Genomic DNA, 24,132 nt, shown 5'->3' with positions numbered 1-24,132 from the left:
CACCAGTGTCCCCTCTTTTCCTCCTTCCCATGCTCCCTGCCTCACCCCCACAGCCTGCCTCTATGGGAGATGATCTGTCTCTCTCTCTCTCTCTCTCTCTCTCTCTCTCTCTCTCTCTCTCTCTCACACACACACACACACACACACACACACACATACACACTTTCCTTTTAGCCACTGTAGTTTGCAATACTGTTACTGAAAGGATATCATGGATGTCATTTTCCCTCCTTTCAGCAGTTTTTATCCAGAGAGATCATTTCCAGCTATCATTGTGGTAGTGGTTCCTTCTCTATAGTGATTCCTTCCGCGCTACACCTCCCCCATGAATGCATGCTTCCTACCATGGGCCAGTTTTCTTGGCCCTTGTTTCTACTGTCTTTGTGTATTATTCATATAGTATGCTTTTTAATACCCCATAAATGAGTGCAATTATTCTATTTGTCCCTGTCCCTCTGACTGATTTCAGTCAGCATGCTGGTCTCCATGTTCATCCATGTATAAGCAAATTACATGACTTCATTTTTCCTAATAGTTATGTAGTGTTCTATTGTGTGGATGTACCATAGTACCATAGTTTCTTACTCTACTATCTGTTCTTGGGCACTTGGGTTGTTTCCAGATTCTATTTATGGTGAACAGTGCTGCAATGAACATAGAAATGCAGATGGCTTTTCTGCATTGTGTTTTTTGGGCCACTAGGGTATATTCCCAGGAGCGGTATTGCTGGGCCATATTGAAACTCAATTTCTAGTTTCTTGAGTAATGTCCTGTATTGTTTTCCAGAAAGGTTGGACCAATCAGCATTCCCATCAGCAATGAATGAGAGCCCCTTTCACTCTGCATTCACTCCAGCACTGGTTATTCTTTTTGATGTGTGCAAGTTTCTGTGGTATGAGATGATATCTCATTGTTGTTTTGATTTGCATATCCCTGATAATTAGTTTTGTAGAGAATTTTTCATGTGCTTTATAGTCATTTATATTGCTTCTTTGAGTAAGTTTCTGTTCGTTTTGGAGCTCACTGATCCAGCCAACTGATTCCAGCAGTTACTCTGCTGCTGCCGAGGCTTTTCAGTGAGTTTTCATTTCACCTACCAAGTTTTTTCTGATCTGTCATTTCTGTTGGCAGTTTCATCATTTCTGCTTAAATTTTATTGGCAGTCTATTCTATTGTTCTGTGAGCTCCTATACACTCTCAACAATTCCTCTCTAAATTCCTTATTAGAGAGTTATTTAGCTTGTTATTACTGGTTGAATCTTCAGGGCTAACATCTTCACTCACTAAGTCTGGTGAGGTTCTTTGTTGCTTTACCATTGTGACCTCTGCAGTCTGGGGTTGTTTCTTGTGTGTTGTTGTGTGGTTAGTTGCCTACAGTTAGGATGCCTTTATATGTTTATGGTGAGTAACGTGTAGGTGAAGAATTGCATGGCCATGGAGCTGCCAGGGAACAATCCTGACCTGGGGGCCAAATGGCTATCCTGAATAAAAAGGCAGTATCCTGGACCCGATGTCACTGAACTTCTCAGTTTCCTGGGCCTGGGGTTGGGTGGAGCCAATAACCGCAGATTTTATTCATCTTTATTGAGGTATAGAAAAATAAAATTTTAAGGTAGGTAAGTGAATAAAGTGGTGTTATGCAATGTGAAGTGATTTTTACCGTTTAATATTTTATCTTGCATTTTCTTGATGAGAACACTTAAGTCATACTCTCTAAGAATTTTAAATTGTATAATGCTAAATTATTACAAGTTAACATAATATTAGATTCACAGTCTTAATTTATCATATGGTTCAAAATTTTTGCCCAGTTACTTGCCTCTTTTTCCCCCAACAACTACTTTTATACTGTATTGTTAAGAGTTTGACTTTTGTTCCTTTTGATTCCACATGTAAGTGATACATTTATGTTCTGGAGCATTAAACATAGCATAATGTCCTTAAGGTAATTTTTTTAAAAGTATAATTTCCTTATTTTCGTGGCTGAATAATATTCCCATTAGTGGCACTAACTGTATCAATTTAATCACAGATGAAGGTAAGTTGCTTACATCCATCCCTGGCTAGTGTGAGTAATGCTATAATGAACTTGGAAGTGCATTAAAAATTTCAGTGTTTTTTCCATTTCCATCCCAGGACACAGGTTTTTATTTGTTTGTTTGCTTTTTGTTTTTAAACCTTTCAGCTAAATAGAATTCCTGCAAATTCATGAATAGAGAAAACCAATACAGAAAACCGAGAATAATACTCCCTATTTGAGTCATACAGACTGGGAGTAGAAAGGGGTCAGCACTGAAGTCAGTGGGCCTCCACGGGTGGTTTATGTGAGTTGGGGATGGGCAGAGATGGTCACTTTCTCACAATATGTGCCTGCCACTCCGAGGCCATCTGGGAAGACCATCTGGGAAGGTCTGATAAAGTCTGCAATGAGTCTCTCTCTGCGTGTCATGGACCAGAGCCCTGCCAGTCCCACCAGGTATCAGCCACACCTGACATCCACTTGATCTTCTAGATATGAGAGTTGTTCCCCACCACCCAATTTCTCTGGGTACCACGAACTCAGTTTGGATCGAGGATTTCCTCTTTGCAGGAAGAGAAAGTCAGTCCTAGACCTTACCCAGGATTTGGGGGTTCTTGTCTTGCCTTGCAGAAAAGAATTTCAGGAGTAGAGGAGCAGTGAAGTAAAAACCAATTTTATTTGGAGCTTTTGGGAAAGGGGAATGAGGGAGAGAAACACAGAGAGAATAATGCACTCAAGAGAGAACATGGGCTGTTCCAAATACAGAGAGATCCCCTACACATATCCTAGCACTAGATGGGAAAGCATGAAAATACACATCTCAAGAGGGAAGATGCAGGCGCCACATGTGCTTGGCCACACAGACACAAGTAGCACATGGGGGCAGGCAGCATATGTGCAAACTTCCTTTGTCCAAAGTGACTTTTATAGGGTTTCTCCAACCTGCCCCAACATGAGGCTTTTACCTAGATAAAAGTCCATCGCTAAGGTGGTTGCCAAGGAGTTTGAATTGGGAATGGTTAATGGCCTTCTTTGAAATTACTTTTCTGGCCTTTTGTTCCTGCTGGAGTTTCTCTCAGATTGGAGTTCAGCCTTCTCTAGGTCTGTTACTAGGTGCCAGGTGAGGGTCTTGTCAGGCCTTGGTTCCTGTGTGTGCATCCTTGGCCCTATTGGTTTTATTACTTCTAGGATTTCCATTGCCATCGACCCTTCCCTGTCAACTTGCCTACATCAAGTCCCACACATATTCAAACCAGACCCACACATACTCACTCTGTTGCTCACTCTTTCCTCAAATGTGAACCCACACCACACCCAGGAGAATATGACCTTGTTCTTGGCACTAGACTGACAATATTCCCTCATCCCCTTTCACCCCCTTGCCCATTTCTTGTTTATTTTGCCACTTTCCCTTGGACTCTACACCCTGACTTGTCTCTGGATGGGCTTAGACCCTTGTCAGAGTGACTGACACTTTAGTTTGACTAATAGCTCCACTCCTAGAAGGCCACAGAAATCCAGAGCTGGTTCCAAATCTACCTTTGATAGACAGTGTCTTTGAGATTACATTGATCCCTTGCCCCTGTGCTAGTCCTTGTCTTTGTGCTCTTGTCTTTGTGCTCCTTTACTTCTCCTCTTAAATTCCAGTGCTTCTTCTGTGGATGGCCCTCTGTCTGGAAGGTGCCCTTGGACAGATGCTGGGAGATCACATTTATAAAAAGTCTTATAAATATTTACCATAAAAATGGAAATGAGGGGGCTGGAGAGATAGTACAACTGATAGGACACTTGCCTTGCATGTGGCTGACTCAGGTTTGATCCCATGTGGCCCTCTGGGCACTGAATGCAGAGCCAAGAGTAATCCTTGAGCATTACCTGGTATGGCCCAACAACCCCACCCCTCCAAAAGGAAATAACTAGCTCCATCCATAGTGGACTGAGAAACCAGGAGCATTCCTTAGCCACCATCAGTTTATCTTTTGCCCCCATCACCCTATTGCCAGTTCCCAACCTCACCCCCACCAGACATAACCCTATTCTTCTATTCGATTGACGTTGGTACCCTTGGGCTCCCACCACTTTTTCTTTTTTTTTCTTTTTCTTTTTTTTTTCCCACCACTTTTTATTTACACTGCTTTCATAGCCCTGACTCATTGGGCCCTTTGGCACTCTGGAGTTTGTACATTCCACCTTAGAACAGAGGATTTGGCCAAGCCTCCCGCTTGGCTATCGTTAGGCCCCAAGAGCCTATTCATGAATCAATTAGAGATTGTGGTGGCACTCAGTAGTGGTCCCTGTGAGCACAGGAGGTTTACCAGAATGTCTCGGGAACTCTGGTTCCCTGTTGTTCCGTAGCTATTAATACACCTTGGGAATTTCTAGTCTGTCCTTGTGTATTTCACACATACACACACACCCCACCCCCACACTCTTCATCATCACACCCAAGACTCACTGCTAGACTAAATCCAAGACAGAGTTGGCACTGGCAGAGTGGGTGGCAGTTGGAATTGCCTGGGTGTTCTTTTTTTCCTTTAGCTTTGTAATCATTGGGAGCTTAATGTGCTGTGCATTTCTCCTCCCAGCTCTGCTCTTTTGGTTATAAGAGATTGCCCAGGTAAAGGAGGCATAATTTGCAAAGTTCCACTCTTTCCTTTCATCCACCAGTGGCGTGAGTCCAAGTTATCCTTTTGAAACAACCATCCAGAAGTTCCTCTTGGATCAAAGAGATGCCAGTGAGATTCCCATGTGACTTCCCATGTAAAGTGGGGGAGGAGAGAGGCTGCAGCCTTGAGAAGGAAATCTGCCATTTTCTCTGTGTTCACCTCTGCTACCAGAAAAAGCCAATGAAATCTAAGACTGATGAGTCTGCTGTGAGCCTTGTTCCTTGCAGGAAAGGAAAGTCAGTCCCAGACCTTTCAGGTCCTAGCTTTTTTCCCTCACAGAGGAGACAAGCAGTAAAGAATAACAAATTTTACTTGGAAGTTTTAAGGAAGAAGAGTGTAGGTGGACAGGAAGAGGGAGAGAGATCAGAGGATCAGAGACAGAGAGACATACTCAAGAGAGAACATGTGCTTCAGGAGAGAGAGAGAGAGAGAGAGAGAGAGAGAGAGAGAGAGAGAGCATACCCCAGGCCCAGTTCATATCCCAGTGTAAAGCATGAAAGTACATATCTCAAGGGGGGAGATGCAGGGCACACATATGTTTGGGCAGCACATGCTTGTGCTTCCTTTGTTCAAGTTGAATTTTATTTATTTGTTTATTTCTTTAAGTTGGCTTTTATAGGGTTTCTCCCAAGCTTCCCCACTTGGGGCCTTCTACTTAGGTTGCCAACGAACTAGGGGCCTTCTACTTAGGTTGCCAACAAACTAGGGTGGAGAAGAGTTGGGAGCAGTTACTGGTCTTTGGTATTCCTTTCCTGGCCTTTTTTTCTGGGGGAGCTTCTCTAGAGTGGGGTCCAGCCTTGTCTGGGTTCTGTGCTGGCCCCAGCTAAAGGTTTTTTTTTTAAATAAGAATTTTATTTTATTGAATCACCATGTGGAAAATTACAATGCTTTCAGGCTTAAGTCTTAGTCATACAATGCTGAAACAACCATCCCTTTACCAGTGCCCATATCCCACCACCAAAAAAAACCACAGTACACCTCCCATCCCGCCCACCCCCGCACCCCCCCACCCCGCCTTGTAACTGATAAATTTCACTTTATTTTCTATTTACTTCGGTTACATTCAATATTTCAACACTAACCACCATTATTGTTAGGAGCACCCCACTAGAGTCAGACCTGTTGTGAAGAGAAATGAGGTCTGAGGTTTTGGATTTCTGTACTTTAACAACTAAGTCCAGGGAGATTTCTTCCAGATATTGGATCATTGCAAGCTTGTAAACCCCATCTGTGGTTGTCATAATATGGTGGTCCCCACGCCCTTCAGCCCCGGGAAGGGAGAGGCGAGAGAGAGAAATACCTTTCCCCTCCTGGGCGGGCATGGGGTCGCGGCTTAGTTCTCAGGCTGGAGACATTGTGCAAGTAGCTGCCCATGTCGAAAGTGGTTTCCCAGCTAAAGGTTTTATCAGACCTTAGTTCTTGTGTCCACAAGATGGGTCTTGGTAGCCTTAGGCCTAGTTGGTTTTATTACTTCCCAAGAACTCATTGTCATGGGGGACCCTTCTCTAACTGCTTGCCTGCTTCAAAAGGGCAGTGGATTCTTGGCCTTGTAGAATTAATTATTTGTGGCATTATAGGGTCTCACCTAGCAGTGTTCAGGACTTACTTCTGGCTCTGTGCTCAGGGATCCTTCCTGGTGGTGCTCAGGGATCCAGTGTACATCAACTGGGAGTGAGACTAGTGCCTTACTGGTCTCTCCTGCCCTGTCTCCATTTTATTATTGGTCTCATTGGTTTTATGTAGTCATTAGAATTATTATCACCGTTATCTTCATTTTCAAGTATTATAATCAATATATAACCTAGCAATAGACACATAAAGGTACCAACATATTTTATAATATATTGTAAACATTATAGACCTATAATATGTGGGTTTTTTTTTTTTTTGCTTTTATTGGAGTCACACCCGGCAATGCTCAGAGGTTACTCCTGGCTCTGCACTCAGGAATTGCCCCTGGCGGTGCTCAGGGGACCATATGGGATGCTGGGAATCGAACCCGGGCCGGCCGCATGCAAGGCAAACGCCCTACCCTCTGTGCTATCTTGCCAGCCCCTATAATATGTGCTTTTTAAAGTATTTTAATGGATGTAATTTTATTGTAATAATTAATTAAATTTTTGTTAAAGCACCATGATTTACCAATTTATTCATGGTTGAGTTTTAGACATTTAATATTGCAGCACTGATCCCACCACCAGTGTTAACTTCCCTCCATCAGTGTTCCCAGGTTCCCTCCCATTCTCCCATTTCTCCCCCTACTCCCCACCCCCACCTCCCAGCCTGCCCTCTTAACAGGTCCTTTCTAAGTTTGTTTAAGTTTAGGTCTCTTGATTTTAGTGTTGTTGACTCTGTGGTTTGGATATTTGGCTTGATCATTCCTTAACTCCACCTTTGTAATTTAATTCCCTGACCTGCTGGAGTGAGAGCACAGTGGGTAGGTCTTTTATCTTGCACTCAGCTGACCTGGGTTCGATTCTTCTGTCCCTCTCAAAGAGCCCAGCAAGCTGCCAAGAGTATCTTGCCCGCATGGCAGAGCCTGGCAAGCTACAATAACAAGGCATATTCGAAATGCCAAAAACAATAACAAGTCTCACAATGGAGATGTTACTGGTGCCCACTCAAGCAAATCCATGAGAAACGGGATGACAGTGATACAGTGACCTGACCCTCATTGCTTCTCATCTGTCTTTTCTCCCTCTCCCCATCCACTCTTTTCTTCTCCCTATACTCTGGGGCCAAGGATGATCTGGGCATCCCCCCTTTAAAACATTGAATTTTCTCACTCAGTATTCATTTTTTTCTGTTGTTTTTTTCTCCTTTTTTCCACCTTTCCTATTCTTTTGTTAAATATTGTCATTCTGTTATCCTAAATACTATATATGTTATATCATTCTATGTTTATAGTTCTTCTGGTTTACTTCATTTAATATAATATCTTCCAGTTCATCCATGTTGCTTTGAAATGCACGATTTCATCATTTCTTAAAACGGTATAGTATTCCATTGTACATCCTTATGGTCCACTTACATCTTTGGACATCTAGTTTGATATGGTATTTTTTGTGGGGGATGGAGCACGTGTAGTTGCTCCAGAGTTACTCCTGTCAGTGCTGGGGGTGGGGAGACCATATGAGATTGTGGGTGGTAATCAAACCTAAGGTATTTCTTTTTGCTTTTTGGGTCACACCCAGCAATGCTCAGGGGTTATTCCTGGCTTTGCACTCAGGAATTACTCCTGGCAGTGCTTGGGGGACCATATGGGATACCAGGGATCGAACCCGGGTTGGCCGCATGCAAAACAAACGCCCTCCCTGCTGTGCCCCCAAACCTAAGGTATTTTGATTGCAGTCCTACCCACACTGCCCTCGGGGCCCATTTAAGGAATTTTTTTAACCTGGGGAAGTGCACATGGTCTAAGGCCAGGGAAGGGTGTGGGAGGAGGAGAAGGTAGCGTATAGATGTCTTTCGGTATCTACAGTGTCATCGTGTGGACATCGTTTCAGAGGCAGGCAAAGGATTAGGGTTGCTTTGGCCAGGGTATGAGGTGGTATTTCCAATGTTCCACTCCAGACCCTCTGAACCCTCACCACATCACTCCTATCTGGAAAGTTCACACTGTCAAGGTGATGTCGGTGGACCACAGGGGTGGCTCACGTGAGTTGGGAGAAGAGAAAGACAGTCACCTTCTCCCACTCCGCTCTGCCTCCCGTGACCTGTTGGGAAGACTAGGACTGGTAAAGTCTATGATGAGCATGATGAGTCCCTGCTTGACATGGGCCTGAGCCCTGCGAGCCCAAGGTGGCCGTCAGGCCACACCTGAATTCCACTTGGTCTACCAGGCACAGGAGTTGATCCCCACCACCTAATTTCTCGGGGAGCCACGGACTCAGGCTGGACTGAGGACTGTCTCTTTGCAAGAAAGGAGGGTCTTTCCGGGTTTTCAAGGTTCGTGTCTTGCTCACAGAAAAGAATTTCAGAACTAGCAAGCAGTGAAGTAAAACAGATTTTATTCGGAGGTGGGTTTTTTTTTTTTGAGAGAGAGAGAGCGAGAAGAGGAGAGTAACGCACTTAAGAGAGAACGCAGGCTTCTCTAAGGGCTGAGAGAGCCCCTACACACCCCCTAGCATTAGACATGAAAGTACACATCTCAAGCACCTGGGCTCAGGTGGCATATGTGCTCCCTTCTTTTGTTAAAGGTGGCTTTTATAGGCTCTTCCCGGGTTGTCTTGATCCTGACTGTTCTGGAATCTTCTCTGGGCTGAATCACCAAAATTAATTTAGATTAAAGGAGAGGTCTGAGGGTTTGAGGAACTTCATGGGGAGGGGGCCAATCTCCTTAAGGTCTGCTGAAGGTCTTACCTGGTCTCTTTTCTGCTTCCACAGGGGGATCAGCCTTAGAGTTTTTCTCCCAGAAGTTTTGTTGACCTAAATTTCATTGCCTAGGGCCTTTCCCTGTCTATCAAAGGGGCTTTGACTCCAGAGCAGTTGAAATCTGACCCATATAGCACCTTGTGGAGGAAGGCTAGAAAAACTCAGGGGTAGTCCACAATGGCTGTCACCAGGAGTTGCCTGGGACTTTCCAGTGCAGATTACCTTACCTTCCAGACACTGGGAGCTTTTCCTCAGTACCCTCTGAGGAACTGTAGCTTCCTGAGTCCCAGCTGTCCATCCAAAACTTCCCCCAAAAGATTGCCCTAGCAAATGCCTCTAGTGGCACCAAGGCTAGACAAAAAATGGCTGGCCAGGATGTCCAGCTCGGCATTGCAAGGTCTTGGTGGCTGCATACAGTGTGGTCCACAGCTCACAGGTTTGCCTGTGGGTTCCCACGAGCTAGAGCATGCGTATTAGTTTCTGCTCCCCTGGAAAGGGGTTGGGAGAACTCTGCTTTGAGCAGATACTTGTCTGCTTAGCTCCTTGTTGATAGCCTCATGCCTGTGCCGGCAGCAGGCAAGTCAGTGCTGTTTGGGCATTTTGCATTCCACTGGATGGCACTGTGACACCTGAAATGAGAACACCTTTCCCCTGACATTTTGTAGTCCCTTTTCCCATTGCATTCCTCTCCTGGCTTTCCTTAAATTCTACAGAGAGGGGTAGGGATGAGCGGTGGATTGAGCTAGATGGATTAGACTTGAAGAGCTGAGAGGAAGGGAGGGAGGGTAGTTGCCAGTGAAAGAAACTGACTCTAGGTAGAGGTACCTTGAAAGTCTTGAAGAGAGGGAATGGAGAAGGACAGCTGAGACTGTGAATGACAGAGGTAGGCAGAAGGAGAGAAGAGGGAAATAGAAAATAATGAAAGCACATAAGAGCCAGCAACTGGTAGATAGAATAATGTAGACAAATGGCAATGTGGTCTCAGCCTTGATACACATGACTTTCCATTCCTTTCAATTCTTGCCTTGCAAAATGTTCTTAAAGCCAAACAGTGTGGGGTCTCGTGTCCTGTCCAGCAGGGAGGAGGATAAACAGATGCAGACACAGAAAGCAGCAAGGAGAAAGAGAGAGTTTATTCTACTAGCAGCTACTACTTATACCTTTTCCGCTGGGGGAAATGGTGTCTGGACCCACATACAAATGAAGATTGACATGTCCTTTTGTTACAGGCATAGGCTATTGAGAAGCAAATGGGGACCATAGTGGCAACCTTGCTACAAGCCTCTGTTAGAATCAAAGAGCCAGGCTGTCTGACTAGGAGATGAGAGCCAGTCTTGTAAAGTGGCTCCCCACATCTCCCCCTGTTTTGTTTTAAATTAAAAGTGGTCAGGGGAGGCATTGTCCAGTATCCCTTGTGACACAAAAGACTCCATTTTTGCAGGGAGAGGAGGGAAGTGATGATCAGGTCTTTGCAGGGGGCGCCTCACAGGCCCTATCAGTCCCTAGTCTTGGAGTAACCTCTATGCTATACCGGAATACCTCACAGGCAGCCGGACCCGGGTATCAGCCCTCCCTTGCAGTGCTTTGCCTGGCAACCTGATCCACAAGAAAAAATCCTTGGGAGCCCGGCATCCTCAAGGTAGAGAACTGGGGGAAGATGAGGTATGATTCTGAACAGAGGTTTCAGTGTCCTGCAAAATCAAAGCCAATGATAACCTGTATAGGCCAAGATTAAAAACGCAAGGGCCAACAGTAACTAACAATAATACAGCTGACAGTGGACCCAGCAAGGGAAGTAAGTACTCTTAAATTCTACTCTGAGTTTAGTCATGGAATCGCGGACCACTCCTGTGATCTGCAAAAAAACAGCTTTAAAATGGCATTCCTCCCCTAGGGCAGCACATAATCCTCCCCTGTTGCAACAATAATAAGTCCAGTCCTCTCTTGTTCTGCAACACCACTTCAGACAGGAACGTCAGGGATTTCTTTTTTTTTTCTTTTTTCAAAACATTTTTATTTTTTTAAAAAATTTTTTATTGAGTCACCATGTGGAAAGTTACAAAGTTTTCAGGTTTAAATCTCAGTTATACAATGCTCGAATACCCATCCCTTCACCAGTGCTCATATTCCACCACCAAGAATCCCAGTATAGCTCCACCCCGCCCCCTCATACCCCTAACCCCCCCACGCCCCTAGCCCCCCCACCCTAAGCCCCCCCCGCCTGTGTAACTAATAAATTTCACTTTACTTTCACTTTGATTGCATACAATATTTCAACAAAACTCACTATTATTGTTTGGAGAGTCTCTCCCCTAAAGTCAGACCTGCTGAAAAGGAAGCATTAGATAATTTGTTTTCCATTGCTGAGGATGAAGAGGTATGAGGTCGAGTGACCACACTTAGCAGCCTCTCAGTTTTGGATCAACATGGAAAGTATCATGTTGAGTGAAATGAGTCAGAAAGAAAGAGACAGACATAGAAAGATTGCACTCATATGTGGAATATAATGTAACTGAGAAGTACAAGTTGGCAACGATGCAACTTCTGGCAGATATCTCTCTGGACTTAGTTACTAAAATACTAAATTACAGAAACGTCAGGGATTTCTTGAGATGATGATGGAGGTTTCGATCCTCTCCAGGTCCTGGTCAGTAGCTACTCGAAGGGATGAGAATCTGCTCCGCTGGGTTGCGAGTGAATTGATACCAGTCCCGGCTCCTGCCAGTCCAGTTCCAAACAGCTGCCAGTCCAATTCCAAACAGCGTGGCTATGGTTAGAGTCGATATCACCTCCCTCTTCTGAATGGGGATAAAGAGTCTCCTTCAAAACAGGAGCCATTGGCAGCCTCTTCAAGCTGTGCCCCGCTTCCTCTTGTTCAGGTTCCACTTTTGTGAACAAATAGTCTAGAACTAAGAGTGTATCTATAAGGGTTTCTTCTACTTCCATGTGCCCTAAGCAGTAGCAGATGCTGGAGCTGGAGATCTGGATAATTACAAAGAACACCACCCCCATGCCACCAGAACTGGCTTCTCCACACACCCACCTTTTCCTGCATATAGGATCTACACTTCCTATAGACACACTCACAGGCACAAACCAGTTCAAAGCTACTGTTATTCACACCTCACTAAAATCAGGACCAACCCCACACTCTCACTAGAATGATTCATTTGCACTTTCTACTGTCTAGAAGGGTTGGAGCGATAGCACAGCGGTTGGACGTTTGCCTTTCACGCTGCTTACCCGAGTTTGATTCCTCTGCCCCTCTCGGAGAGCCCGGCAAGCTACCGAGAGTATCGAGCCCTCGTGGCAGAGCCTGGCAAGCTACCCGTGCATATTGGATATGCCAAAAACAGTAACAATAAGCCTCTCAATGAGAGACGTTACTGGTGCCCGCTCGAACAAATCGATGAGCAAGGGGATGACAGTGACAGTGACAGTGACAGTGATTGTCCAGAAAACACAGTAAGCCTTTGTCATCCAGCTTGCCTCTTCCACACTTTTGCTCCTCACCTCTACTACCACACCATCCTAGCATTACCACCATCCAACACACACTCATAAGCTGCCTGAGGGTCTGCACAAAATGGGAACTGCTCTGTTTCTGTGTTCTCTATGATGGTCACCTGTGAACTTCTGTCCTGTTCACTTGTGACCCTGTATGGGCCCAGTGATTGGGGGAGGTTTGGTGACTTTAACAAGACAGCAGCGACTCATCATCAGTGGTTAGGTGAGCATGGTAATCTGAGGAAACCTGGCCTCTGTGGACTGCAAGTTTGGCTAGCCCAAGCTGATGATCTCAAGCTGAAGCTACTGGCCTTGGGGACAAGCACTGCCCTATCCAAAAGTGCTGGCAAGACAGCATGGTGGCCACTAGTTACCTGGATTGTGTCTCTTGCATCTCTGTTTATGTTTCTTTGGGTGGGCACTGTGTCATAAATAAAACCCTCACTGCTCACTTGGTGTCCCAGAGGCAATTTACTATTCCAGGAGCAGTGGGCATGAGAAATGGGTTTGGCAGAAGATGGTGGCAGGGTTGCAGGGTGCCATCCTCCTGGGCAGTGGTCATACAGTCATGACTATTAGATGGTCAGTACCGGTCCTGGTGTACGTGTTCTGTCATTGTGTCTGAGTCTCTCTTTCCTTTATTTTTATAAAATGTTGGTAACTCTTAGGTTCATACTTAGCAATGATCAGGGCTTACTCCTGGCTCTGTGCTAAGGGATCCCTCCTGGTGGTGCTCAGGGAAACATATATGGTACCTAGGATCCAGTGTGAGTCAACCAGGAGCAAGACAAATGCCTTACCCATGGGACTCTCTGGCACTATCTTGGCTTTTTAATTGACCTTATTATGTCTTATTGGATTTATGTTTTTGTGAATATGAATGTTACTACCATTATTTTATTTAATTTTCAAACACCATTAGGTTAATAGTATACAGCCTAGCAATATACACATAAACAAACCTTCATATTTTGGTAACCTTTTAAACATTTCATAGACCTATAGCAAATATGTTATACTTAACTAGATCTAATTATATGAACAAATGTATCTTATTTATTATTTTAAATTTTATCAGTATCATATTTAATTTTAATTCATTATTCATTTATTTTGGGGTTTTGAGCCATACTGTGTGGTACACAGTACCTAATACTGGCTTTGTGCTTAGAAATCACTCCTGGTGCTTCGAGGCTGGCCTCACGTTCCGGGGAAAGGTCAACTCAGAGAAGCGATCACCAACTACATTGCAGTCGAAGGCCATGTGGGGGAAGGGAGTTGCGGGCTGAATGAGGGCTAGAGACTGAGCACAGCGGCCACTCAACACCTTTGTTGCAAACCACAACAGCTAATTAGAGAGAGAAAGCAGAAGGGAATGCCTTGCCACAGTGGCAGGGTGGGGTGGGGGGGAGATGGGATTGGGGAGGGTGGGAGGGACACTGGGTTTACGGGTGGTGGAGAATGGGCACTGGTGAAGGGATGGGTTCCCAAACTTTGTATGAGGGAAGTGTGAGCACAGAAGTGTATAAATCTGTAACTGTACCCTCACGGTGATTCTCTAATTAAAAATAAATAAATTATAAAAAAAAAAAAAAAAAAAAAAAAAAGAAATCACTCCTGGTGGGCTCATGGGACCCAGTGGGATGTCACAAGTTGAACGTCCATTGTCTGTGTGTACCAAAGTTTTTCATTCCCAAATCATAAGGAAAAGGACAGTGTCCAGGGAAGGGGAAAGTATGTGGGTTTTTTTGTTTGTTTTTTCCTTTTTGGGTCACACCCAGTGATGCACAGGGGTTACTCCTGTGAGAAATGGGTTTGGCAGTTTCTGGTTCTGTACCTAGGAATTACTTCTGGCTGTGCTAGGGGACCCATATGGATGCTAGGAATTAAACCATGGTCCTACACTTGCAAGGCAAATGCCCTACCCATTCTACTATAGCTCCAGCTCCAAAGTGTATGCTTTTTGTGTATCCACGGTGCCATCATGTGGACATTGTTTGTGTCAGACAGGAGTAGGACTATGGTTGCTGTCGGAGGGAATGAAGATGGCCTGTGTGTTCATTATGGAGGTGATGAGTAATTTCCACTTTTCCCCACAAGATCAGCCCCAAGCTCACCACTCCATTTAAGTGGGGAAAGTACATGCTATGGAGGGACCCAGACCACAGAGAAAGTGAAATATGACTCTTACAGCTTCCTGAGAAAGAAGGCTAAGAAACTTAAGTCTTAGTCCAAAATGGCTGCCACACGGATTTGCCCAGGACTGTCGAGTCAAATGACTTGACCCTCCAGGAGCAGTGAGTTCTTGTGCAATGCCCTGCAAGGGATGTGTGCTCCACACAGAACACCACTGAAAAGACTACCCCAGCTGATGCCTGTCGTGCCTGCAATCTGTGGTGAGTTGCTTTTAAAGGACTTGATCCAAAATGGCTGACAAAGAAGCCAGTTCAGGCACTGCGAGGTCTTGTGGGCTCTCTGGTGTGTGGCCCAGAGATTTGCCTATAGGATCCTACCAGCAGGACCATGCCCTCTAAGCTCTACCCCCATGGGAAAGGCTGCCAGAACTCTGCCTTGGGCAAGCTTTGATTGCTCAGCCCTTTCCTGATGGTCTCAATGCCTGGGGCCAGCATAAGGCAGATAATACTGTCTGGGCCTTTTACATTCCACTGGATGGCGCTGTGGCACAGCAAATGACAGTAACTTTTCTTGACACTGTCCTGTCCTCACATCCCCCAAAGCACTCCCCCCCCAACTTCCCTTAAATTTTAGGTAGGGAACAGGAATGAGAAGTAGAATTAGCAAGATGAATTTGACTAGGAGATCTGGAGGTAAAGGAAAGGCAAAATGAAGGAAGGGAGGAAGGGTGAATGCCTGTGAAGGAAGATGAATCAAGGTGGAGTTACCTTGGGAGACTTGGATGGGGGAAGGGGAGAAGACCTTCAGAGACAATGATTTGTTTGTTTGTTTGTTTTTTTGGGGGGGTCACAACCCGCAATGCACAGGGGTCACTCCTGGCTCTGCACTCAGGAATTACCCCTGGCGGTGCTCAGGGGACCATATGGGACTCTGGGAATCGAACCATGGTCGGCCACGTGCAAGGTAATTGCCCTACCTGTGCTATAGCTCCTGCCCCCAAAGACAATGATTAATAGAGAGAAAAGGGGAGGGAGAGGAGAAGAGAGGACACAAAGGGGGTGGGGAAACAATGAAAGCATAAAAGCTAGCAACTGGTAGGCATATGTATCATTGAAAGGCCTTGAGTCAAGTGGCAGGTGTAGGCACTTAGGTAAATAGGGAAATTAGTAGGTAGTGAAAATGGTCAGAAGTATGAATCTAAAATAACTCTTAAGCCAAAGGACACACATCTCACCTAGAATAGGGCTTCTGCAGCATCAAATCAGGTGCGGTTTTGTGTCAAATCTGTAAGACTTCCTAAGCTTGCTTGACTGTGCTCATATTGATTGACCCAACACAGCTACTCCCTCAAGAAATCCTACCACTTGGGGGGGCTGGAGCAATAGCACAGCGGGCAGGGCATTTGCCCTGCACCTGGCCGACCCGGGTTCGACTCCCAGCATCCCATATGGTCCCCTGAGCACTGCCAGGAGTAATTCCTGAGTGCAGAGCCAGGAGTAACCCCTGTGCATTGTCGGGTGTGACCCAAAAAAAAAGCAAAAAAAAAAAAAAGAAATCCTACCACTTGGTTTGTACTTGCACTTCCTTCTGAGTCTGAGTATCCTGCTTGGTGTCCTGTTTCTCTGCACTGCACCTATGTCTAGGCAGCAGCCACAGGGTGGTGGCTGAAGCTGCATATTTAGATGTGTGTTTAGCAGCATATTTGGGGCAGAGGCAGCCCAGTGCCACAGGGGTCAGAAAAACATGACTACCATGCAGAAGGAGATTATTTCACAAGTTCCATGTCTCTGAGTGACACCAGCCAACTTTTACCATGGACAAATGGAGGGTGTGTGTGTGTGTGTGTGTGTGTGTGAGAGAGAGAGAGAGAGAGAGAGAGAGAGAGAGAGGATTTGGGGGGGTCAAGTGGGGGCGTGGGAGCTGTTATTTTCTAAGTTGTGGAGGACATTCATTTGAAATGGCACCACGTCCTGATCCTAATGGATAAGTTAAGCAGTCAGGCCTCTGGGGATGGCCACTGACAAATCATATGGAACCTAGTATGTCCTTGAATACATGTTTTTCCAACTTCACATGAAGGTCTTTGTGCTCAGTGCCTGTCTTCTAGTTTTCTGTTCTAACCAGGCCCAAGTCATGATGTCGTAATCAGTTTTTCCAGAGCCCTGATAAATCTTTCTCCCTGGGGAGATTGTGGAGTTTAGGCAGCCAGGGCAAGATCTGGGTGCTGTGGAGTGTGTGGAGTTTGGATATAGCATCACCCTTGTAGGGTAATGTCTCTGTGTCCCAGACTAAGCTTGGATGCCGACCAGTTTTCATACCAGAAAACAATGGTGATCTTGGGTGGGAAAGTAGGGGACTTCTGAAGAACCACTCATTCCAAAGAATACTGACAACTTCATCCATAGGGACCTGTGAGGTATGCAGGCAGACAGGCAATACCCAGGATAAAGGCTTTTTGGAAAGATGACCTTGGGATCCTGAGCTAGGTAGTGGTAGTCTTGAGATCTTTGCTCAAGATCCACAAACCCACCCCTCCAGCCTCCTGCCCACCCGGTGCCGCCAGAACAATGGAACATCCAAGATCCTGCTGCTTTTTCTCTTTAAGTGTCTCTCTAGTGTCTGCAATTTATGTGTGTTTTTGTCATTGTGCACGTGCACAAGCACTGGCAGACTAACAGGTTTGAAAATGCAGAGGCAGGGGCCGGAGCGATAGCACAGCGGGTAGGGCGTTTGCCTTGCACGCGGCCGACCCGGGTTCGATCCCCGGCATCCCATATGGTCCCCCAAGCACCGCCAGGAGTAATTCCTGAGTGCAAAGCCAGGAGTAACCCCTGAGCATCGCTGGGTGTGACCCAAAAAGCAAAAAAAAAAAAAAGAAAAAAGGAAAAAAAGAAAATGCAGAGGCAGAGAGCTCTGGGGAAAAGGGGAACCCAAGTCTCTGGGTATCAGGCAGCTGGTTCAGAAGTATCTTAAAAACTCTTGTAAGAGAGCAGTCCTTATTTGAACGTTCTTCTGGGACATGCTATTCCTGGACAGCACTGTAGCACTGTCACACTTTAGCACTGTCGTCCAGTTGTTCATCAATTTGCTCGAGCGGGCACCAGTAACATCTCCGTTGTGAGACTTGTTGTTACTGTTTTTGGCATATCGAATACACCACAAGTAGCTTGTCAGGCTCTGCCATGAGCTTGCCAGCCTCTGCCGTGGTTTCTGGACAGAGGCAAACTTTTTGAAAAAGACAGGAAAGAACGTAGACACCAAAGCTAACTTAAGGTCCTCCATCAAGTAAGGAACTGAAGTGGCTGTTTTCTAGACATGAGACATCAGGGCACAGTGGGACTCCTTACTTTTGGACTATGCATGCAGTGGGAAGGATGAAACAGATGTGGAGCCACAAGTGGAGCAGGACAGACTCCCAGCTCTCAGCAGCAGGGCTCTGTTAGGGTGCGGATCGAGATCTCCCTTTACCAACAAAGAGACTCCAGAGACTGCAAATAGCAAGCAGGGTTTATTGTAAGACTGGCTAGCCAGGGTCCAGCCGCCTACACAGACATGCAAGTCCAGCAGGTTGGGCAAGACCCCGAGCTTCTCCAAAGGAGATCTTATATAAGACTTTGTTAATCTATTTCATTGCCAAGGGCCTTTCCCTATCTACCTGCCTACATCAAAAGGACATCACTCCTTATAGCCTATGGTTTTAAAGATCAGCATTTGCGTCAGTGTTCAGGAATGTCCCCGTTTTGGGGGCAGTCATGGGTCTTGTGACATGGGTCTTGAGAGGAATCTGGTTATCTGGTCTGACCACCACCCTTCTTGCAACCCGGGGTATCTGTATCCAAATTCCTTGCTCAGGGGTAGAAAAACAAGTTATTCTGCAATAACTTGTTTTTCTACCCCTGACTCAGTTGAACTATGTCACAATTGGACTCATTTGGATGACTCAATGCAAGCCTATCCTTGCCTTGGCCTTTGCTCAGTCCCAAACACACTGATGGCTGGTCCAGGCAAAGAGGTTTGTGTTGTCACCCACCATCATGATGATGTCGGTGTGAAGAGGAGGGCAGGTTAAGGGTTAAAAACTCGCTTCTGCTAACCTCTGAATTTGCCTTTGTAACTGCTTGGGTGCTTTGAAAGATGTTTTCTCAACCTATGGCTTGAGAAACGGTCACCAAAAGGGACAACAAACTGCTCTAGGAACTGTAAGCAAACATTTGCTCAAAACAGTTAACAGTTATCAAATGTTGAGATTAGCAAATTAAGTGACCTATGTGTGATTCCCTTTGATCCAATATGTGTGATCCCCTTTTTCCCAAAACAGTATAAAAACTGCTTGCTTTTTGAGTTCCGGGCCCTCAGCCCCTGCCGGCTCTCAGGCACGCTGCAGAGTCCCAACATGTTGGCTTGAATAAACCCCGTGTGTTTGCAGAAAGAGTTGTCTCAGTCTCGTTCCTCTGGCCTCCCCCGGGTAGAGGTCTGCTCGACCCTAACAGGTGGGCCCCATGGGTGACTTACGTGAAGCGGGGAGGATAAAGATGGTCACTTTCTCCCCAACCGCCTCTACCACCTGGGACCCAGGGTTATTGGGTTCTTGTCTCACTCGCGGAAAAGAATTTCAGGAGTAGACAAGCAGTGAAGTAAATAGATTTTATTTAGAGGTTTCCGAGGGAAGGAGGAAGGTTAAGTGGGAGAGAGAATAGTAAGAATAATGCGTTCAAGAGAGAACACGGGCTTCTCCAAGGGTGGAGAGACTCTACACACATCCTAGCACTGGACACTTACCTGCCTTCTGCATGAAAGTACACATCTCAAGAAGGGAGATGCGGGCAACACATGTGCTCAGGCACCACATATGCTCTGCCACGTGGGCACAAGCAGCACATGGGCTCAGGCAGCATATGTGCTCTCTTCCTTTGTTCAAGGTGTCTTTTATAGGGTTTCTTCAACCTGCCCCCACGTGGGGCTTCTTTTCAGGTAAAAGTTCATTGCTAAAGTTACCAGGGAGGTTGGGAGTGGTGATGGCCTTCTTTGGGGAACTTCCTGGGGAGAGGTCCATTATCCTCAGGGTCTGCTGATGGTTTCCTCTGGTCTTTTGTTTTCTTGAATCTGTAAGTCTTAAGATTCTCCTTCCAGAGACTCTGTTAAATCTAAATTTTCATTGCCCAGGGCCTTTCCCTATCTACCTGCCTACATCAATGACAGGGCTAGAATCTCTGCAGAGGAGGGTATTGGTGGACTGTACCAGACTGACATCCTGTTTTTGCACTCCCACCTCCCACCATTCACTTTTACTGCTTAATCTTCAATTTTTCCATAGTCTCTACATCCAGGCCTGTCTCTGGACTGGGCTCAGACCTTTGGCTAAGGGTTGACACTTTGGCTTGACTGATGGCTCTACTATTAGCAGGCCACAGGAGGCCAGAGCTGGTTCCAGTTTTTGTCCACCTGCGACCCTCAGTGCCTTTGAGATCCCATTTCTTCTTTACCCCATGCCAGTCCTTTCTTGACTGTCTCTGTGTGTAAAAAAACTACTTCCAGGGGGCATGGCCCGGGCAGCTCTCCCATTTGACCGCCCCGGGTTCGGGGGTTGGGTCCCAGGCTGCTCGCCCAGCGGGAGTGGCCTGGGCCATGGGTCAGATGGAGGAGGAAACAAGGGCCAAGCTATTTGATTGATCAAATGCGGTTTATTCCATTCTCTCAATGTGCCTGCCTTTCTAACTCCTTCCTTCTCTGGATTCACCTTCTCTCCTCTCTCTCCCCCCAGCACTCTTCCTTCCTAGCTCCTCACTCCATCATCTCTCTCTGGATACCTTTTCAGGCTGGATTCTCCTCTGGATTGCCCCTCTTCACTAATCTCTGCCTAATTGTCTCTCTCCATCTTGCCCTCTAGGCTACACACAGTTAGGTAGCAAAATCAACATAAGAAAGCCCTTCCTGAGGGCCAGGCATTCCAAAGCCCTTCCTGCCTGCCTGCAGACAAAATACCTCTTAAGGTTTTTCTCCTTTCCTTAGTCCAAGAATTCATTAACATCTTAATATTAGTTATTTTTGTATGGACACAATAAGAGATACATTGAGGCTTTGTAGGGCAGCTCTCTTGACAACATCTTGCCACAGGCTCAGACTGCAGCACTCAGGCCAGATTAATCATTCCTAACCCTAGCAGGGTCTGAATCTAGTTATTACTTTTTGGATCATGACAGCATTTGTCCATGACCAAACTCTTAACTTATAGTTAAGCATTAGGCGCTTTGGCCTGGCCTATCTCCATGCCAGGGTAGCACATAACTCACAGCTTGCCCTGGATCCGTTCCATTCCTCATCAGGACCCTGCTTTTGGGGGGGCTATGAAGTAAGGGCAGCTGAGGCTTAGGTGGAGAGAACAGATGCCCAGGAGGAAAATATCATGCAGAGTCAAATGACTCCCAGGTTACAAAGCATTTGCTACAGTCTTCTTGTACCCATAAAAGTACATGGCTCTGAATAAACTATGTAAAAGGCTCAATGAGAACAGAAAAACAATATTTACAAGTCAACAGAACACAAAGAAGTTACAAATAAACACAGGATGAGAGCACTGTGATGAGAGTAACCAGTAAACCTAAACTACCTGAGGCTATATTATCCTATATCTCCCCCTTTTTCTTTTTACAAAAACACAAAATTTGAAAATGAGGAACAATTCTAAATCACAACACAATTCCAAATTACAGTACAGTCTACTTGTACTAAGATTTCAGTCCAGCTCTGGGCCCAGAGCAGTGCTTGTAATAAAGCGTCCAATTGTCCTGCACTGTCCAGGGGTGATGAGGGTCACCAATGATAAGAGTCATTTAGTCCTATTTTGAATAAATGAAGTGTCTGGATCAAAACTGAAGAGTTGTGGGGGCTGGAGCAATAGCATAGCTGGTTGGGCTGAAGAGTTGTGGGGGCTGGAGCAATAGCATAGCTGGTTGGGCGTTTGCCTTGCATGCTGCCGACCCAGGTTCAAATCCCAGCATCCCATATGGTCCCCTGAGCACCGCCAGGAGTAATTCCTGAGTGCAAAGCCAGGAGTAACCCCTGTGCATGGCCAGGTGTGAACCAAACAAAAGCAAAAAAAAAAACAAACCACCATCACAACAACAAAAAAACTGGAGTTGTTCCTGTAACAGCATCAGTAGTGGTTGCAGCAATGAGTCTCAGAGGAGCAGCTATTAGGAGTCCGATAAATTTTAGGAAGTACTGGATCAGTTGGGGAGCACTGGAACAGGAGCATCACAACTTCTGGCAGGAGAACTTCAGCAGAGGAATGCAGCCATTCTCTGGTCAGGTTCGTTGGCAGTCATAGATGTGCAACCTAGCTTATATTTGAGAAAAAACACTTTTTTAAAGTTATCAGAGGCTTTGCTAATTGGGGTGTGGTCTCCATGCCTGTGAGTAGAAAGAGACAGAGAAGCTCCAATACAAATGTATGATATCCTAGAGAGAAATGAAAAGGTGTTCCTGTTAAAAGCCATTCCTTTCTCCTTCAGGAACCTGTGAATTCCAAGGAAAGGGTAAAAGTAAAGTACTGTTAATTCAAAATAGGGAGGCCTGATGTTGTCCAATTTGCAACCTGTAAAAGAGGGGTATAAGGGATGCTCTTAATGTGACCTCAGGATATGCTAAAAGGGGCTAGAGGCCTTTGCTGCAGGTCCTCAAATGCTGATGCCTCTTCTTTCCTTGTGACTTCCAGCTGAAATCAGTTTGGAGAAGGCTTGGGGCTGGAATTTGAAGGGTTGTGAGTCTCTGGAGGTCTGAGATTCAAGTCAGGTGGATGAATTCTACTTCTGATGAGACATTACGGGATCTAAAGTTTCTCAGTGGGGTTATCATCTGTTGAAACAAAAGCATAGCCTTTTCTTTGAATGAGGAGTTTCCCTGATACATTCAATTGAGAAAATACCTCTTTTTTTGGTTTTTGATTTAACATTCCATATGTCCAGTGAATATGGAGAGGTGGTGGACTTAAAGCCGCATTGTTCCCTATTAAAAAGGGGTTATAGTAACTGTATCAGGGCAGGAAATATCCAAGGCTGCGCTTCCTGCCATCACTGGTTGCAGCGATTCTACTGATTGGAGCTCTGAAATTCCACACTGGGGAGAGGGGCTGCAGCTGGGAACATCCCCTGATTTTGCAGGGCCTGGGGCTGGCCCCCTTGCAGGTTTCCCGAATTGGGGTCAACAATGGCATCAAAATTGAAGGACAATCTCTGACCCAATGATTTCCCCTCTTGCACAGGGGACAGGGCCCTGGAGGTGCAGGTCTGGCTCTGCAGCCTCTGGCCCAGTGGTTGCCCTTCTTACACCTGGGACAGGGTCCAGGACATGCTCTCACAGTAGCACCAGTGGGGGTGGGGGGCGCCCTGCAGTCTTTACAAAAGTGGCCTGGTTCTCCACAATAAAACATCTTTTCTGAGCTTGTCTCTATAAGACATATAACACCTTATGTTTAACAAAACCAACATTTCTGAATGCTTTCAAGTACCCCATTATGTCTTTCTTCTCTTTAACAGGGTGCAAAATGGCCTGGCAATCTTCATTAGCATTTCAAAGGCCAATTGTTTAGTCAACTGCTCCTGAGTGTCCTTGCCCTTAACCTGCATTTCAATGGCTTACATCAACCTTCCTATGAAGTCTGCTTAAGGTTCTGAGGCCCTCTGGACAATCTTTGTAAAACTTTCCTTAAATTCTGCATCTGTTGCATGCCCAAAGTAGATAATGGACCAAACATGATGACCTCTCAGTGTCTGTGTTGCAAGCCATAGTGCCCAAAAGTAGAGAGAGAGTATGGGGAATATTGTCTGCCATGGTGGGAAAGGGGGGGTATACCCGGGATATTGGTGGTGGGGAATGTGCACTGGTGGAGGGATGGGTGTTTGATCATTGGGAGATTGTAGCCCAAACATGAAAGCTTGTAACTATCTCACGGTGATTCAATAAAATTTAAAAAAAAATTCTGTGTCTGCATCATCCTTCTCCCATGCATGCAGAGCTGTGTCCTGGACATGAGCAAAAAACAGCTCGAGGCAAGGAGACTTGCCTTTTGGAGTCCAGCCATTTCCCTTCACCTATTAACATCTCAGACGAGATCGGGCGCGTTCAGGGTGGTATGGCCGTAGACATCATCTCATAAATCAATTTAATCCCTGAAAATTTTTGTCCAGCATGGCCTAGGTCTTTAAGCTTTGCCTTGGCCTCATCACTGAGCCACATCCTCCACTGCAAGTACTGAGAAGGGCTTAATCATGTCTTAGCAACCATGTGAAAATCTTGAAGTACCCAGTAGGCCTTTTTACTCCAGTCTGTAAGGTACTCCCTACAGTACGAAGATGGAGACCCATACGAGACACAGGCCTTTTTGAAATGACTGAGAATCCAATTCTTAACCTGCGATGAGATGGAGGCTGC

The 24,132-nt window shown here is 45.8% G+C and overlaps 1 protein-coding gene across 3 annotated transcripts in view; it reads left to right on the top strand.

Annotated features, from left to right (window-relative positions):
- Positions 1-24,132, top strand: part of NBDY (negative regulator of P-body association) — a 145,777-nt gene that overhangs the window by 23,003 nt on the left and 98,642 nt on the right. The window contains exon 3 of one of the 3 annotated variants that reach the window (XR_008627324.1): positions 23,238-23,572. The exons of the other annotated variants lie outside the window; for them this stretch is intronic. The gene's annotated coding sequence lies outside the window, so the exon portion shown is untranslated. Of the gene's footprint in view, positions 1-23,237; positions 23,573-24,132 lie in introns of those variants that run through there. 3 annotated transcript variants of the gene reach the window in all.

The sequence above is a fragment of the Sorex araneus genome, chromosome X, assembly GCF_027595985.1.
Source record: "Sorex araneus isolate mSorAra2 chromosome X, mSorAra2.pri, whole genome shotgun sequence".
In the NCBI taxonomy this organism is placed as follows: Eukaryota; Metazoa; Chordata; class Mammalia; order Eulipotyphla; family Soricidae; genus Sorex; species Sorex araneus.
Note: the sequence above shows the minus strand (reverse complement) of the source record. Positions and strands in the feature narration are given on the sequence as shown.